Here is a 16400-nt window from a genome sequence, read left to right on the forward strand (position 1 = left end):
GGTTCTGGGTGTCTTCTCCTGGCTGTATCATTAGGGAAGCATCTAACAAGGCACCCTCTCTGACCATTTCAATCAGAATTTCTGAGCAGGACCCAGACCTGGGGGCTTTCTCAAAGTCCCCGATGATTCCAGGACTCTGAGAAAGGGGGAGCAGGACTCAGCATGCTGCCTGGAGGGTAAGGCCCAGGGTCCATGAATTTTGGAAGTTTCTTACCCCTTTGCCATATTTCTGGCTTGATTCTTTTCCTTTATTAAGCTCCCCCCTCCTCAAATAGTAAGGATCGATGGTATAGTAGTGAGCACAGCTGACTTCCAAAATAAAATCCCTCACAGAAGGGCTTTATAAAAGTATAATTTTTAGCTCATAGATTTTGACTTAGTTGATGTATTGTCCCATCTTTGGCCAGCAGGAACCTTCTGAATCCTTGAAATTTTTTTCGCTATCTGGTGTGATGAGTTGTCCAGGCCCAACATCTCTGGCTCAGATTTAGAATCAGCCATTTGTCTCCAGGCTCTGACCAAAAGCTGTTACTCCAGTTCTGATACAGGTTTTTCAACCACCTTACTAAATGTAGAGAACTGTTCTCTGTGCTCCAGAGGAAAACAAGTGATAGACCTGTTGTTTAGCCCTGTTGTCCCTGAAAAGACTCTTTCAAGTTTCAGTTCAGTTTTTGGAAAAAGCATAGATGAGCATTCTGTGTTTGTTCATATGAAACAAACTCTGCTTAAATTGTACTTGAACTACACTTGATCGCCACATCCAGTGGTATTACAACATTCTTCTACTTTGGGTGCCAGCCCCAAACAGCTAAATATGTCCCCTGCTTTTGGGAAATACGAAATGAGGACTAAAAGGAGAGAGTGGTTGAAGCTGCCAAGAAAATTTGGAAAGCTAAATATGAGGTTTTGAAAAATGGGGAAAAACAGCCTGACCAGGTGGTGGCGCAGTGGATAGAGCATCAGACTGGGATGCAGAGGACCCAGGTTTGAGACCCCGAGGTCGCCAGCTTGAGCACGGGTTCATCTGGCTTGAGCAAAAAGCTCACCAGCTTGGACCTAAGGTCGCTGGCTCGAGCAAGGGGTTACTTGGTCTGCTGAAGGCCCACGGTCAAGGCACATATGAGAACGCAATCAATGAACAATTAAGGTGTCTCAATGAAAAACTAATGATTGATGCTTCTCATCTCTCTCCATTCCTATCTGTCTGTCCCTATCTATTCCTCTCTCTGACTCTCTCTGTCTCTGTAGAAATAAAAAAGAAAAAGGGGAAAAAACAAACACTTGACATTGCTTATCTGTGAAGAACCAACCCAGGCTGCTGGACACAGCAGTGAGATAACACACTTGACTAGACTTAAGTTCAGTGGGGTTTATCCTTGGCCCTGGTCTCTTCTACTGTTCAGAAGGTGAAGGGCATGGAAATAAAAGTAAATAACATTCCTTTGCATCTCATTGATTGTAACACTGAAGCCCTTTCAGAAGATTCCCATGTAATCTCAGTCGATTCCCAAATGCTCAGAGGCCAGGTATGAAATCTGATCATGTGCTGAGACCCGCCATGTCCTGCCTTGTGTCTTGTGTCCATGTGAGGCCTCAGTCCCCTCCAGCATGCTCCCCCTCATAGACTGTGGTGAGAATCAAGTGCGGGTGTGTAGGTAATGTATGTGTGGCAGTGACTGGTCAGGGCGGCCTCTGATGGCAGGAAGAGACAGGTACTGACAGGCATGGTGAGGCACCCTGTCCGCCCAGGCGTGGCACAGGTGAGCTGGTAGTAAGTGGTGGCAGATGCCGAATGGCAGCTCTCTGGTTTTAGAAAGCTTCCAAGCGAGTTAGAATCGCTACAAAGGCTGAATGAGGCAGTCTGAGTGAAGGCATTTTACAAACTATAAAGCACCTGATGAATGAGAGGAGGTGGGTGGTTTTATCTCAATTCATTTAGCAGAATGTTATTTGAGCCACTTTCCACCTACTTTGTTCCAGGACCTGTGCTGGGCACAAGGAGGACAGCAGTGCATGGCAGAGACCATTCTCTGCCCTCAAAGGTCTAATATGAGTCTAAAATATTACAAGTTCTGGTCTAGTCACTAAAATCATGACTGCCATCCCCACTAATAACCAGCAATGTTTGAGTGTTGGCCCTGTGACAACATTTGTATGCACTTCCTATGGTGTGGCAAGCAGGACACTTGCCAGGTGCCCTGAAGCTACATCCTGGCACTTCGGTGCAGCATCAGCAACCCTCCTCACTGGCATTGACATGCAAGCGTCCAGTTCAGGGGAAACAAACTCCATCCCTCTACACCACCTCCCCAGGATAAGACAGCCCTGACTCACTCATAGGCAGTGGCAGACCCAGCCCAGGATTTCCAAAATCCACTTGGAGACTGACTGGTAAGGTCTCTCAGAGGTGTCACTCAGCCCTGTAAGAGCCTTTGCCATGTGGTCAACCTTTATTCTGGCTTCTCACCTCTTGTTCCCTTTCCCTTGTAAGAGCCCATGAATTCTCCAAAAATTCCAAAGTGCTTTTCTCTCCAGAACAACAGCAGTGGACGCCTTGTCAGAGATGGGTGACATATTTATATTAATGTGTTGTGGGTTTATTATAAGATGAGAATTGCTAGTCCCAGAAAGTGGGGATATGTTATGAAAAGCAGAACCTGAAACCTCTTTCAGCTGTGCTGGACAGACTAAGTGTCCATCTTTAGTCCAGAGGGTCTCTGATAGCATCATTTAGAACTGAGCCACCTCTACAGTCCCTGTGTTCACCCCAAACTCCACTGAACATAGGAGGGAAGACGTGAACTGGACTGAACGTTAACAAAACCCACAAACTACAAAAGCAGGCTACCAAGACTGATCTAATGGAATTATCAGGTATTGAATGTAAAATGAATACAAGCAAAGTTCATAAAAAGATACCCACACCTGAACACATTGTATCACCACTGCCCGAGCTGCAGACTGCCAAAGGGAGAATGACTGTAAAGCAGCTGGATGCCAAAGGCAGATTTCCGCAGAGAGGAAGCAGTTCAGCCAGCAGCAACAGCGGAAGCCGGAACACATTGGAAGGACTTGGAAAGGCACAGAACACAATGGAGAAACAGAAGTGCTGAGAGCAAATAACAGGGATGGGGGGGGGGGGGGGGATAAGGATCTTTCTGATAAATCCAACTCACTACTACCAAGTGACCTTTCTAAAGAAACTACCAAAGGGCCTGGGCCGCCCAAGGCCGGGCGCAGCCCCGGCAGGCAGGTGGCGACAGCGCTGGCAGCCGGCGAGGGGTGGTGGCTCGGCTCCCGGGCGGTGTGGCCAGCACGCAGGGCCTCTGGAGCCCCGGAGCCAGCGCCCTCTCACCGCCCAACTGTCCGCGCTGCGCCACCTTTCCCTCGGCCAGGACAAAGAGTGGAAAATGCAAAACAAAAATCATAAAACATGACAAATACTTCTCAGACTCAGGAAGGAGCACCCTGCTTGCTTTAGTACAAAAAGACAGGTATGTGCTGGGACGTCAGAAAACCGAGGCGCAACCGCGGCGCTCTGGCAACGTCCTGGAGGCGATTGCTCACGAGTACAACTCGAAGCCAAACCTCAGACAGCTCAGAAAATGCTGGGAGAACATCAAGGCTCGGACCAAAACAATTATAGCCCAGGAAAGAAGAAAGAAAGGGAGACAGAATGTTAGCTCCCTTCTGAGTACTCACCTCCCAAGGAAGGAGGAGGTCGCCAGCGCACTGCGGGGGCAGTTCCCTGACTGCAGAGCCCTCCACAAGATGTAGCAGCCCAGAATCACTTGCTGTTTCAACAGAGAACTGTGCGAAGAGAACCCTATTCAACTGTCAGAATAACAGCCAATAAAACTACAGGAGCAAAACCTCTCAGGAAGGAGCTTTTAAGAAGATGCATGAGGAGGAATATCATCAATCAGTGTCTATCTTACAACTGCTGCTGATACAAACGGATGCAGTGTATGTGGCCAAATACAGCAGATGGAGTGAGAGTGTGAGATGGCAGAGAAGGAACACCGGGTAAAAATGGAAATTCTCAATGAAAAGATGTATTGGGAAAGAAAACGACAAATTTTTACCAAGGAATGTCCTGTTTCTTCATTTAACCTGCCCTTTTACAATTCATCCTGAGACTGTGAGGGTGGCTCCTTTGTAATCAATCTGTGTTGGCAAAGAAAGTCTAGAACATGAACTTGCTATCAGTAACCTGTAACAGAGTTACAACTAGGAATTTCTATTTAATTAAATTAATTAATTTATTTTTAGCGAGAAAGGGGGGGGAGGGAGAGAGATGAGAAGCATCAAGTCATAGTTGCGGCAACTTAGTTGTTCATTGATTACTTTATCATATGTGCCTTGACCAGGGAAGTAGGGGGTGCTCCAGCACAGCCAGTGATCCCTTGCTCAAGCCAGAGACCTTGGGCTTCAAGCCAACATCCTCAAGGCTCAAGACAGCGACCGTGGGGCCATGTCTATGATCCCACGCTCAAGCCAGCAATTCCATGCTCAAGCGGATGACCTCAGGGTTTTGAACCTGGGTCCTCAGCATCCCAGATTGACGCTCTATCTATTGCACCAGCACTTGATCAGGTGGAAAATTAAGAATACATTCAGATAAACAGTTGCACCCTCTGTACCCCTTAACTGGAAAAAATACTGTTATAGTCTTCTGAAAATTATCACTATGAGTGCTATATTCTGAATATAATGTCATCTACTTAGAATTCATACAAGAAGAGAGAGGCCTGATCTGTGGTGATGGAGTGGATAAAGCATCGACCTGGAATGCTGAGGTCACTGGTTCGAGAGACTCTGGGCTTGCCTGGTCAAGGCACATATGGGAGTTGATGCTTCCTGCTCCTTTCCTCTTCTTTCTTTCTCTCTCTTCTCTCTAAAATGAATAAATAAAAATCTTTGAAGAACAAGAAAGAAAGAAAGAAAGAAAGAAAGAAAGAAAGAAAGAAAGAAAGAGAAAGAAAGAAAGAAAGAAAAACAACTAATGGTTGTACTTCAAAGAGAAAGAAAATATTCCCAAAGGAATATCTGAGATGCAGGAGTATCCTCATAACACAAGGTAGAGAAGGATTTCTTAAACTTGACCCAAAAAGCACAGTGTATAATGGAAAAGATTAACATATTTAATTACATTAAAATTAAAAACTCAGTTCATCAAAAGATGCCATGAAATATGTGAGACGTGCTGGCAGAATACATTTATGATATTTATAATAGTAAATGAGATGTATTAGAAAGAATTCTTGTGAATCATAAAGAAAAAACAAACATAAGAAATTTGGAAAAAAATAAATTTTTCACAGAAAAGGAAATGTTAAAATAAGCTTAATTTCATTACTAATGATAAAATTAAAATCTAATGAAATACATAGAAAAACTCAAGGACTATACCAAAACAACACACAAAACCTCACCTTGAACTAATAAGTGAGTTTAGCAAGTTGCAGGATATACTGTCAACACACAAAATCAATCTTATTTTTATCCAATGAACAGTTGGGAATTTCTTTTTTTTTCTGGCAGAGACAGAGAGTTAGAGAGAGGGACAGATAGGGACAGACAGACAGGAAGGGAGAAAGATGAGAAACATCAATTCTTCGTTGCGGTTCCTTAGTTGTTCATTGATTGATTTCTCATATGTGCCTTGACTGGGGGGCTACAGCAGACCGAGTGACCCCTTGCTCGAGCCAGCGACCTTGGGCTCAAGCTGGTGAGCCTTGTTCAAACCAGATGAGCCTGCACTCAAGCTGGCGACCTTGGGGTCTCGAACCTGGGTCCTACACATCCCAGTCCGACACTCTATCTACTGCGCCACCGCCTGGTCAGGCCATTGGGAAATTTTAAAATTATTATTTTTTTTTTTTTCCTGAAGCCGGAAACGGGGAGAGACAGTCAGACAGACTCCCGCATGCGCCCGACCAGGATCCACCTGGCATGCCCACCAGGGGCGATGCTCTGCCCACCAGGGGGTGATGCTCTGCCCCTCCAGTGCGTCGCTCTGCCGCGACCAGAGCCACTCTAGCGCCTGGGGCAGAGGCCAAGGAGCCATCCCCAGCGCCCGGGCCATCTTTGCTCCAATGGAGCCTTGGCTGCGGGAGGGGAAGAGAGAGACAGAGAGGAAGGAGGGGGTGGGGGGTGGAGAAGCAAATGGGCGCTTCTCCTGTGTGCCCTGGCCAGGAATCGAACCCGGGTCCCCTGCATGCCAGGCCGAAGCTCTACCACTGAGCCAACCAGCCAGGGCAAAATTAATTTTTTTTAAAGCAATACTATTTACAGTAGCTCCCCCAAAATCAAATATGTAGGTATAAAGGAAATGTGTACATTTCTAATGCCCCAAACTACAAAACATTGATAAAAACTATTCAAAGAGCATCTTAACAACTGGCATGCCCTGGCTGGATACTTCAGTCTGGAGAGTGCTATCCCAATATGCCATGGTTGAGGATTCAATCCCCAATAGGGCACATACAAGAATCAACCAATGAATGCATAAATAAGTGGAACAAATTGATGTTTCTCTTTCTCCTTTCCTCTCTCTCTCTCAAACCAATTAAAAAATAATAATTGGAGAGGAATACCATGTTCATGGATTGGAAGACTCAAGATAATAAAGATGTCAATTTTCTCTAAATTGATCTCTAGATTTAACACAATCAAAATCACATCAGATAAACATTTAGATATTGCAAGCTGATTTCAAACAGTTATGTAGAAAGGTAATGGAACTAGGGAAGGGGTGAGCCGTCTCCTGAGCTGGGCAGAAATGTGAGTCACCTGTACTGACAACTAAATTCTTTTGATTACAGTGACTCTTTAGAAAGGTTAAAATCTGGTAGTGTAATTTCTCCAAACTATAAACCTAGGAGACATCCTTGGCTCTCCCCTACCACCACCCAGTGGTGGCATTCAAATAATTTAACAATCGGATCTCTGCCCTAATGACAGTTTTAAGTATAAAAAAAGATATACCAAAAGGTAGTTTATTATTTCATGCATTTAATACTTAAATAAGAACAATAAAAGAGAACTAGATTATGTTATAAGAAAGAATTTTAAAATATTAAATATAACCTGACAAAAAATAATAAAACAGTTATTTAAGATGTTTCCAATGACACCTTGTCACCCCCTGGTTGTTTGGCACTTTTTCTCTTTACGTTATATGTTTATGTATTGATGTAACAAATGTGAGGGAATTAAAATGTAATATTTCATCAAAGTTATAATGAGTTTTATGAAATGAATAAATAAATATTACAAGCATAGTTCTGTCAAATTTTTTTTCACCTATGGATAGAACGAACATTGCTATGGGCATTTAGAATATGCTGTTGTGCAGATGAACATTAAAAAGGAGTAAGGAGAACTTTGGCTGTAACCGCCCACATCCATGCCCACCAAAAGAAATGCTCCAGAGCCCTTTGAAAAAGAACCACTGAAGAGTACAGATATAAGAACAAGGAGAAAGAGTGGAAAAAGTTTCCTGAGGAGACATAGGCATGGAGTAGGAATCAAGAATTAGGTAAGGGGCAGCAAGATGGCAATGGAGTAGGTGGACATACCAACTTCCACCTCCCAGAACCAAAGTGGATTACAACTTAATTTTAAGAACCATCATCTGGAAAAACCAAATTTGGACTAAACTAAGAGGACTCTTTAACCAAGGAACATTGAAGAAGCCACACTGAAACTGGTAGGAAAAGCGGAAATGTGGAGAGGGCTGCCCAGCTCCCCAGAGCGAATGGCAGCTGGGAGAGACTTGCGTGGCAGGAAGTGAGTTTAGCAGAGAGGGGAGGGTCCTGAACCCCAGGAACAAAGCCCAGCCTGCAGCCCCAGAGCCTAGAAGAGGCGTATGGACAGTATTTAGCTGGAAACAAGACAGGATACTGTTTGTGAGAAAGAGACAGATTTCTCAGACCCAGGATTCTTCTTAAAGGGACCATGCAGAAAACCTCTCTCACAACCACTCACCCAGGGCTCCAGGGGACGGGGATAGAGGTGAGACCTGGAGCATCAGGAAGAGAGTGTAATCTAGGAGGCACAGGGAGAAACACTTCAAGGGACAGCCATCCTAACCCCAGGGCTGAGTCACTCCCCAAATCTGAAGTGAATATTTCCCCTGGAAACAGCAATACCAGCAAAGGGAAGCAAGACACCAGCCAAACAAGCTCTCCCGCGGCACTCAGAGCAGAGTTGCTTAGAAGGAGGGAGCCTTCAGGAATACAGTATTGAGTGTTAGGATCTGAGCTGCAGTGCCTCACATGGCACTGGGCTCGCCCAAGGGCCGGTGGAGGTGGGACGTGGAAGCATGGTTCCTCGGCAAGGGCAGAAGCCTGCCGGCCATGACTGAGGCCTGGGTGTGAGCTCAGTCTTGCCTGGTGGGGGAGGAGGGGAAGCGCGAAAGTTGTCAGGCCCAGCTATGGGCCACTGGCAATCCTGCTTGTGTGGGGAGGAAGGGCGGGAGCCCTGGAAGGGGCAGAGACCTGCCACTGAGCAAGATCCCCGGGCGCGCAGTCTCACCCAGCCCGGGGAACCAAGAATTATGGCCGATGCATGAACCGGTTCCTCTAGCGGGGTTGGGAAGAAAGCTCAGAACAGGCGAGTCCCGCAACTGAGCATGGGCATGCAACTCCACCCGGCCTGCAGAGCAGAGGTTTGCAGCAGACCAGAGCGAGCTCCTCCCATGGGGGTGGGGCAAAAGCCCAGAACAGGCAGAGACCCACGACTGAGCAAAGGTGCTTACCCCTGACTGTGGTGCCAAGGCTTGCAGCCCTGGCACGGTGCATAACCCCACCTGTGAGGGTGAGGCAAAGGCCGAGGCTACTGAGGCTTGTAGACCAGGGCACGTGATCACAGTTCCTCCTATGGAGGAGAGGTGGAAACCGCAGTGACAGCCCTATGGGCTGGCTCCGGCAATGTCCATACTCGAATGTCCTAGGCCAGTGGTCCCCAACCTTTTTTGGGCCACAGACCGGTTTAAGGTCAGAAAATATTTTCACGGACCGGCCTTTAGGATGGGACGGATAAATATATCACATGACCGAGACAAGCATCAAGAGTGAGTCTTAGACTCACTGGGAGGGAATCTGGTCATTTTTAAAAAATAAAACATTGTTCAAACTTAAATATAAATAAAACGGAAATAATGTAAGTTATTTATTCTTTCTCTGCGGACCGGTACCAAATGGCCCATGGACTGGTACCAGTCCGTGGCCCAGGGGTTTGGGACCACTGCGCTAGGCAGCAGCGGCAGAGGGGGAGGTCTGCAGACAGACCACACCTAGGGATCACAAAGACCACATCCATTGGACTCTAGTGGCCACACCCTCCTTATACATAGACAAAATGGGAAGGCAGAGAAATGCGACACAAATAAATCAAGAGAAATCATTCAGAAAAGGACCTGAATGAGTCAGATATAACCAAATTACCAGATGCAGAGTTTAAAATAACAATTGTTTGGACACTCAAAGATCTTAGAACAACAATAGATGGTCATTACGAACACCTAAATAAGACACAGCAAATATAAAAAAGGATGTTGAAATGATAAAAAAAATCAGTCAAAAATGACAAATACAATATCTGAAATGAAGAACACAATGGAAGGAATTAAAAACAGGATAGATGAAGCTGAGGATCAAATCAGTGAGTTAGAGGACAAGATAAATGAAGGCACAGAAGCAGAGCAGAAAAAAGAAAAGAGACTCCAAAAAGTCTGAGGAAACTCTAAGAGAGCTCTGTGACAACATGAAGAGAAATAACATCTGCATCATAGGGGTTCCTGAAGAGGAAGAGAAAGAACAAGGGATAGAGACTTTGTTCAATCATATCATAGCTGAAAACTTTCCTAAATTAATGCAAGAAAACATCTCACAAGTTCAAGAAGCACAGAGAACTCCATTAAAGAGAAACCCAAAGAAATCTACACCAAGACACATCATAATTAAAATACCGAAGCTAAATGATAAAGAGAAAATATTAAAAGCTGCCTGAGAATAAAAGGCTATCACCTACAAAGGAGCTCCCATAACAATGACATTCAACTTCTCAACAGAAACACTTGAGGCCAGAAGGGAATGGCAAGAAATATTTAAAGAAATGCAGAACAAGAGCCTACAACCAAGACTACTGTATCCAGCAAGACTATCGTTTAAAATTGAAGTAGAAATAAAAAGCTTCACAGACAAAAAAAACCTCAAGGAATTCATTACAACCAAACCAATGCTGCAAGAAATGCTAAGGGGCATGCTGTAAACAGATCAAAGGGGAAAAAGAATATAGCAAAAGAGGAATACAGCTTTAAAGAATAAAATGGCAATAAACAACTACATATCAATAATAACCTAAATGTAAATGGATTAAATGATTCAAACAAAAGACAGGATAGCTGCTTGGATAAGAAAATGAGACCCATACATATGCTGTCTACAAGAGACACACCTTAAAACAAAAGATGCACATAGACTGAAGGTAAAAGGATGGAAAAAATATTTCATGCAAATGGAAATGAAAAAAAAGCTGGGGTAGCAATACTTATATCAGACAAAATGGACTTTAAAGCCCTGGCCAGTTTTCTCAGTGGTAGAGCGTCGGCCTGGCATGCAGGAGTCCCAGGTTTGAGTCCCGGCCAGGGCACACAGGAGAAGCGCCCATCTGCTTCTCCACCCCTCCCCCTCTCCTTCCTCTCTGTCTCTATCTTCCCCTCCCGCAGCTGAGGCTCCATTGGAGCAAGGTTTGCCCGGGCGCTGGGGATGGCTCTGTGGCCTCTGCCTCAGGCGCTAGAATGGCTCTGATTGTGGCAGAGCGATGCCCCAGCTGGGCAGAGCATCGCCCTCTGGTGGGCATGCCGGGTAGATCCCAGTCGGGCGCATGCAGGAGTCTGTCTGACTGCCTCCCCGTTTCCAACTTAAGAAAAATACAAAAAAAGGACTTTAAAACAAAGATTATAGTAAGAGATAAAGAGGGCCACAACATAATGATAAAGGGAACAATCCAACAGGAAGATATAACCATTATAAATATCTAAGCACCTAATATAGGAGCACCTAAATATATAAAGCAGACTTTGATGAATATAAAGCATGAGATCAACAGCAATACTATAATAGTAGGGGATTTCAATACCCCACTAACATCACTAGATAGATCCTCAAGAAAGAAAATTAACAAAGAAACAGCAGACTTAAAGGACATATTAGACCAACTCGATTTAATAGATATCTTCAGAACCTTTCACCCTAAAGCAGCAGAATATACATTCTTTTCAAGTGCTTATGGTACATTCTCTAGAATAGACCACATGTTAGGGCACAAAAGCAGTCTCAACAAATTTAAGAAGATTGAAATCATATCAAGCATTTTCTCTGATCACAATGGCATGAAACTAGAAATTAACCACAACAGAAAAACTAAAAAATACTCAAACACATGGAAACTAAATAGCATGTTACTAAATAACGAATCAGTAACAATGAGATCAAAGAAGAAATAAAAAAATTCCTAGAAACGAATGATAACGAGCATACATCAACTCAAAATTTGTGGGACACAGCAAAAGCAGTCCTGAGAGGGAAGTTCATAGCACTACAGGCATACCTTAAGAAGCTAAAAGAGCTCAAATAAACAACTTGACCCTGCATCTAAAAGAACTAGAAAAAGAAATGCAAGTAAAGCCCAGATGTAGTAGAAGGAAGGAAATAATGCAGATCAGAGCAGAAATAAGTGGCATAGAGGCTAAAGAAACAATACAGAGGATCAATGAAACCAGGAGCTTGTTCTTTGAAAAGGTAAACAAAATCAATGTACCTTGAACCAAACTCACCAAGAAAAAAAGAGAGAGGACTCAAATAAATAAAATTAGAAATGAGAGTGGAGAAATAACAACCGACACAACAGAAATACAAAATATTGTAAGAAAATACTATGAAGAACTGTATGCCAAAAAATTAGACAACCTAGATGAAATGGACAAATTCCTTGAAACATATAATCTTCCAAAAATTAATCTGGAAGAATCAGAAAACCTAAACAGACCGATTACAACAAATGAAATAGAAACAGTTATCAAAAAACATTCAACAAAGAAAAGTCCTGGACCTGATGGCTTCACAAGTGAATTCTACCAAATATTCAAAGATGAACTAACTCCTATCTTTCTCAAGCTATTTCAAAAAATTCAAGAGGAAGGAAGACTTCTAAGCTCCTTTTATGAGGTGAGCATAATTCTGATTCCAAAATTAGGCAAAGACAACATAAAGAAAGAAAATTATAAGCCAATATTCCTGATGAATTTAGATGCTAAAATCCTCAACAAAATATTAGCAACAGGATCCAGCAATATATGAAAAAAATCATACATCATGACCAAGTGGGATTTATTCTCGGGAGGCAAGGCTGGTACAATATTTGCAAATCAGTCAATGTGATTCATCACATAAACAAAAGGAAGGAGAAAAACCACATGATAATTTTAATAGATGCAGAAAAAGCATTTGATAAAATCCAACACTCATTCATGATCAAAACTCTCAGCAAAGTGGGAATACAGGGAATATACCTCAACATGATAAAGGCCATCTATGACAAACCCACAGCCAACATCATACTCAGTGGATGAAAATTAAAAGCAACCCCCTTAAGATCAGGAGTAAGGTAGGGGTGCCCCCTTTTACCACTCTTATTCAACATAGTTCTGGAAGTCCTAGCCATAGCAATCAGACAAGAAGAAGAAATAAAAGGCATCCAAATTGGAAAAGAAGAAGTAAAATGATCATTATTTGCAGATGATATGATATTGTATATAGAAAACCTTAAAGTCTCAGTCAAAAAACTACTGTACCTGATAAATGAATTCAGCAAAGTGGCAGGATATAAAATTAATACTCCAAAATCAGAGGCTTTTTTTTTTTTTTTTTTTTTTTTACGGAGACAGAGAGAGAGATAGAGGGATAGACAGGCAGGAATAGAATGAGATGAGAAGCATCAATTATTAGTTTTTCATTGTGCGTTGCAACACCTTAGTTGTTCATTGATTGCTTTCTCATATGTGCCTTGACCGCGGGCCTTCAGCAGACCGAGTAACCCTTTGCTGGAGCCAGCGACCTTGGGTTCAAGCTGGTGGGCTTTTTACTCAAACCAGATGAGCCGGCGCTCAAGTTGGCGACCTCGGGGTCTCGAACCTGGGTCCTCTGCATCCCAGTCTGACACTCTATCCACTGCGCCACTGCCCAGTCAGGCGTCAGAGGCATTTTTATACACCAACAATGAACTGTCAGAAAGAGAAATTAAGGAAACAATCTCCTTCACTATTGCAACCAAAAAAATAAAGTACCTAGGAGTAAATTTAACCAAGGAGATTAAAGACTTGTACTAGGAAAATGATAAGACATTGATAAAAGAAATCAGGGAAGATACAAACAAGTGGAAGCATATACTGTGCTCCTGGTTAGGAAGAATAAACATCATTAAAATGTCTATGTTACCCAAAGCAATTTATAAATTCAATGCAATATTGATTAAAATACCAGTGACATACTTCAAAGATATAGAAAAAATATTCCAAAAATTTATATGGAACCAAAAGAAAACACGAATAGCCTCAGCAATCTTGAAAAGGAAGAATAAAGTGGGAGGTATCACACTTCTTGATATCAAGTTATACTACAAGGCCATTGTACTCAAAACAGCCTGGTACTGGCATAAGAACAGGCATATAGATCAATGGAACAGAATAGAGAACCCAGAAATAAACCCACACCTTTATGGACAACTGATATTTGACAAAGGGGTAAGAGCATACAATGGAGTAAAGACAGCTTCTTTAACAAATGGTGTTGGGAAAATTGGACATCTATCTGAAAAAAAATGAAACTAGACCACCATTCATAAAAATAAACTCAAAATGCATAAAAGACTTAAATGTAAGTCATGAAACCATAAGCATCTTAGAAGAAAACATAGGCAGTAAGCTCTCCGACATCTCTCACAGCAATATATTTGCTGATTTATCTCCACTGGCAAGTGAAATAAAAGACAGGATAAACAAATGGGACTATATCAAACTAAAAAGCTTTTGCCCAGCTAAAGACAGTAAGAACAGAATAAAAAGACAAACTACACAATGGGAGAACATATTTGACAATATGTCTGATAGGGGTTAATAACCAAAATTTATAAAGTTCTTGTAAAACTCAACACCAGGAAGACAAGCAACCCAATCAAAAAAATGGGCAAAATAAATGAATAGACACTTCTCCAAAGAGGACATACAGATGGCCAATAGGCATATGAAAAAATGCTCAACATCACTAATGATTAGAGAAATGCAAATTAAAATCACAATGAGATATCACGTCACACCAGTCAGAATGGCGCTCATCAACAAAACAACACAGAATAAGTGCTGGCGAGGATGTGGAGAAAAGGGAACCCTCCTGCACTGCTGGTGGGAATACAGACCGGTGCAGCCACTGTGGAAAACAGTATGGAGATTCCTCAAAAAATTAAAAATTGAACTGCCTATTGACCCAGCTATACCACTTTCAGGAATATACCCTACGAACACCATAGCACTGTTTCAAAAGGAGAAATGCACCCCCTAACCAGCATTGTTCACAATAGCGAAGATCTGGAAACAGCCCAAATGTCCGTCAGTGGACAAGTGGATTAAAAAGCTTTGGTACATGTATACTATGGAATGTTACTCAGCCATAAGAAATGATGACATCGGATCATTTGCAACAACATGGATGGACCTTGATAACATTATACTGAGGCAAACAAGTAAATCAGAAGAACCTAAGAACTATATGATTCCATACATAGGTGGGACATAAAAATGAGACTCAGAGACATGGACAAGAGGGTGGTGGTTATGGGGTGGGGGGGAGGCGAGTAGGGAAGGGGAGGGGCACAAAGAAAACCAGATAGAAGGTGATGGAAGACAATTTGACTTTGGGTGATGGGTATGCAATATAATCAAATGTCAAAATAACCTGGAGATGTTTTCTCTGAACATATGTACCCTGATTTATCAATGTCACCCAATTAAAATTAATAATAAATTTATTTTTATTGAAAAAGAAAAAAAAGGAATAAGGAATGTAAATTTGTGATTTGCACACTAGGTGACTACCCAGGCATCCACCTTAGAGAGAACCCCGATTACAAGTGCCATTTTAACAACCAGTTTGCCAAACTCAACAAAAAATTAGGTATTGATTCTGCTGAACCAGTGCAAAACGGCTGAATCCCAGCACTGCCATCACCTCAGATCTCCAGTGGTCATAATCCAACAGGTTCCTCTTTTTCAAAATTATTTTATTACTTTATAATAGATAAACTCCTGTGTGCTCACTGTGCAGTGCGAAGCAATGGAATATTATCTTTGTAGGCCTCTGTATACTCATTCCCAACGCCATAGCTCTTTGATATACTCATTCTCAGCAGGTGCTGGGAGGGTGAGCTCTGAAGGTATTTGGGAGTGGCAATTAGTTCAGATTTTGTACCTGTTGGATTTGAGGAGCTTGAGGAATAGGGTCAGGACTGGGGTGAGGCAAGTGGGGTGCTTGGGTGCAAAATGTAATGAAGAACTCTTTCAACATCATTCAAGTGCAGGGTTGGCCCCTGCAGAGAGCAAATACATCCAGTAGGCAAGTGGGTGGATGCATGGAGCTGAAGGCCACAGGGAGTCATGGGCTGGCAGTCGGTGCCTGGGGTCCAGCCTGTGTGGTCCTTCAAAGCACAAATTTAACAGGAGTGAAGAGAAGGATAAGGAGGAGGTTCACAAGGACATCCTAAGGAGGCCCTGGGAAGGAGAGTTACTCAAAGACTCAGAGACAAGCCAACAACAAAACCACTTGGAGTTCATGTTGACCCTCTCCTCCAGACCTCTAACTGAATATACATCTAGTGGACATGTAGTTCCTCCTCTGGGCTCACCAAGAGGGATGCATGCTCAACCGAAAAGTAAACAAAGGCAGAGCCCAGAGAAGACAGGATAAAAGTTTGGCTTCTCTACCAAGGGGGTAACAAATGGCTGGACACAATTGAGACGTAATTAAGCTGGGACCTTTTTGCCTGGCTGGTAATAAACCCCAGGGCATCTAACACTATACCTTGGGGGAGGAAGACCAAACCAGCTGACCACAAGGCCAGGCAGACACTGTCAGTGGGTGAAAGGAGCCAGGAGAGAGTACTATTCCACAGTGAAAGTGAGCAACAGGCTTGACTGGTGGTGGCGCAGGGGATAGAGCATTGACACGAATGCTGAGGTCACTGGTTTGAAACCCACGCTGCTGGCTTGAGCATGGGGTCACTGGCTTGACTCCGAGGTTGCAGGCTTGAGCCCAATGATGCCATTCGGATCCCCAGTCAAG

The 16400-nt window shown here is 43.1% G+C and overlaps 1 protein-coding gene and 1 pseudogene across 1 annotated transcript in view; both read left to right on the top strand.

Moving 5' to 3' along the window:
- The window catches only part of LOC136400636 (MAL-like protein), a 41492-nt gene that overhangs the window by 16488 nt on the left and 8604 nt on the right, over positions 1-16400 (top strand). The gene's annotated exons all lie outside the window — the stretch shown is intronic.
- On the top strand, positions 1725-4137 carry LOC136397365 (myb/SANT-like DNA-binding domain-containing protein 3 pseudogene; annotated as a pseudogene).

This window comes from Saccopteryx leptura, chromosome 3 (assembly GCF_036850995.1).
Source record: "Saccopteryx leptura isolate mSacLep1 chromosome 3, mSacLep1_pri_phased_curated, whole genome shotgun sequence".
In the NCBI taxonomy this organism is placed as follows: Eukaryota; Metazoa; Chordata; class Mammalia; order Chiroptera; family Emballonuridae; genus Saccopteryx; species Saccopteryx leptura.